Source organism: Numenius arquata, chromosome 16 (genome assembly GCF_964106895.1).
Source record: "Numenius arquata chromosome 16, bNumArq3.hap1.1, whole genome shotgun sequence".
NCBI classification, from domain to species: Eukaryota; Metazoa; Chordata; class Aves; order Charadriiformes; family Scolopacidae; genus Numenius; species Numenius arquata.
In genome coordinates, this window is record NC_133591.1 from 11,894,905 (window position 1) to 11,898,180 (window position 3,276).

Here is a 3,276-nt window from a genome sequence, read left to right on the forward strand (position 1 = left end):
ACGTGCCCATGAGCAGGGATTCAAACATGAAGGGATTTACCAGCTAATGTTTAGGTATGACTCGGACAGATCCCTCAGCTGAAGGGGTGTCTCTGGCCCCAGACTGTACAGCTGGGAGCTGACTCAGCTCATCTCCTGCCTTGGGAACGTCACCAGGGGCTTTTGTGGCTGTGCCAAGCCCTGGGGTCCCTGTCGAGGGCTCCTGAACATCTCACAGTGAAACTTCAGCAATTCTTCCTTGAAAAGAGTTTCCTTGGAAAGGAAGAGTTCCCTTCCTTGAACAGAGGGGAAAACCCCTCTCTTTCCCTTCCATCTGAGGACTCAGCCTTTTTAGAGGGCAAGGCACTGAGAAGTGCAGTACCTCCTCCACCTCCCCAGTCAGAGCATCTTCTGATAACTAGCCTGGGTGATTATTTCCCAAGAATCAGCAGCCCATCACGAAGCAAGAGGGATTAACTGAGCAGCAGGGGGTGAGGAGGGATAGTGACTGTGCTTATCCGGGTGCAGAAGGAGCACTCACCCTGGCTCACGTTGGCAGAGGACAGCGGACATGCCACGATGGCCTGTGTTCACGATGCCCTACACTGCTGCCCCTGAATCATTACTTGTGGTCACAACAACTTGATGCCAGCTTGTGTCCCAGATGTCAAAGGCTCTGTATCCTGTTACTAATCCACTGAGCCATCAGTCCCTTGATGCAGGCTGGATTTACACCAGTAACCTACAAGTGAAAGGCTCACGGCTGTCTTCTCAATCCTTTGATCTCTCCCTGTCCCCTGGCCAAAATGACTCTCAGTCTTCAATCAGTCCTGCCCTGTCTACAGCCCTGATCATTCACAAGCGGTGGGGGGGCACCTGTTTTGGGTATTAATCACTTACTGCAGGAAAAAGGGATCAGGATTCAGGGTGTCCAAAAGGAGCAATGGAGATGTGTGGGTCAGAAGCAGGCCTCGTAGATAATGAGACATCTAAGAAACCAACATGAGCCAGCCCCACTGCCTGGACCAGCTCCCGAACCACATGGGGCTACGAGGCTGAGGTGCCCAGAGGGGACCAGCTCTGCCCTGCCATGTGGAGCTGTTTGGAAGCCTCCCTGGTAGCAGATTGGAGCCGAGAGCAAAAAGATTATCTCTGGAATTAGATTATTTAGATTGGGGCTTTAATCTCTGACCCCGTCTGCACAAGAAAATAGTAAAACTCTCTAGGATTATTTGGGGTTTTTATGCAAGTAAAGCCAGGCTTGCAGCAAGAGCTTCTGCTGGAAGGAAAAAAAAAAAAAGAATGCTTCGGAGACCTGCCCTGTCTGACCTGTTGACTGCATCATGGTAAAACCTGGCAGAAAAGAGCTACAGATACATTGGCAGAGACCCAGCTTTTGTCGGAACTAGCTGTGGCTCCAGGACTGCCTCTGCAATGACACAAAGGTGTCCTGTGGCTACCCTTCCCCTAGCACCAGTGTCCCTGCGTTTCTTGGGAAGACATACACAGCTCTGCCATGATACAAACACAGGGACCTGCCTAAGTGAAAACAGCAGTAGTTTGCAGAGAACATCCCCAGCCACCGTGACGCTGCGCTGTGGATCAGTGCAGCCTCTAGAAATGGCTTTACAATTTTAAATTAATTAAGACTGTGTCCTGCCATCTGCCTCTGCAGGCAAAGGATGTGACTGCTCGGTGCAGGACCGAGGAACAAGCAGCCAGAAGCGGCCACCGTGCCTGTTGCCACTGACTGTCTGTAGGGCTTGTGCATGCTGGCTAGCGCTCAAGGCATGTGCCCTGAGTCGTCACCAGTCCCCGTGGGCAGGCACAGTCACTGCTGCATACAGGCAAGCAGTGCAGCTGTCCCCTTGCTCTGCAGACACACGCACGCCGCTTCTTCAACGGGCTCCACTGTAAGCGAAGCACATTTATGTACCAACACTCCCTACGGCACAAGCCTGCACAGGTCTCTCCCTCCCCAGTATTACCCTAAGTACATATATAACTTACCAGGACTCTGGACTCCATTCAGTTTATCACCCTCATCTCCTAAGCACTGTGCAGCTCAGCTGCTGCACCAGGAAAGACGGAGATCTGTAAATACCCATTTTCCAATTTCTTGGCTCACACCCACACTTCTAGGACTGGACCAGCTCCATAGATAGTTTGCATACACCCACTTGCAAACAAACTCTTCTACTGCTGCCCTCCCAGGTACCTACCTGCACTCCCTGCTTTTACGTGCACACACACAAACCTTTCCCAGGGCACATGCCTGTGCAAACACGAGTACACACACACACAAATATAAGGAGAAACATAGTTTTTCCATTGCTGAGATACCAGCCATTGCTCCAGCTATGCTGGTTGGCACAGCAACAGGAAAGCAGGAGAGAAAATCCTCCTTTGGGACACGGATTTGTGGACCCTGAGAATTTGAAAGGGAACCTGGGAAGTAAAAGATTTGAGATGGAGGAAGTCGGAGGGTATTGGTCCCTAACCTCCCAGTTGGAGTAAGGGGGCAACTGGGAGGAAAACAGCTCCCAGTCACACTGAGAAACACACAGCAATAATGATGCCCTTTGAAACCAAGCAGAAATTAGTACTGGCAAATTGTGACTGAGCCTCTGTATAGGGCAAGGGGACAACTGTAGGTCTGGCAGAGTAGGAGAAGGGAGCAGGAGGCTGGGATCATCTTGGGGAAAGGGGAAGGAGGATGAGCGACTGATGTTTCTGAAAGCATCTGGTTGGGGCTGGAAGCTGCTGTTGTCACCACTGCAGGCACATGCAGCATTTTTGAGCGTGAACAAGCCAGAGAGCAGGGCACTGCCACACAAGGAGAATCCCGGGCTAATCCCCGGCACCAATGGTGTTACAGCTCAGCTCCTGCAGCATGGCCCTCACTGTGCATACACTCACAGTTGTGCTTGAAATGGTCTGGAAATGGGGGGATTTTGACTCTTGCTGCCTATCGTCCTCCCACCCAGCTCCCCTCTGTGCCCTTTCTCCCACTGCTCCTTGCCGGGCCACCAAAGGGGCTCTCACCTGCCCCCTTGCAAGTGAGGAGGATGCAGAAGTGGGGACCCTCCCTGAGAGGCACCTCCAGGCCCCTTTGCCATGAGGACAGCAGGAGGGAGCCCTGCCACAGGCTTAGTGGTCGGCAGTGACTCCCCTTCCGGCAGCAAGGAGTTGCCTCTGGAACCCAGTGCAGATAACCTTGGTGTGCATCTGCTGCAGCCCTTCTCCCCCAGCCCGGCCACCACGTCTCACAAGGGACATCCAGGCTCCACATTGTTT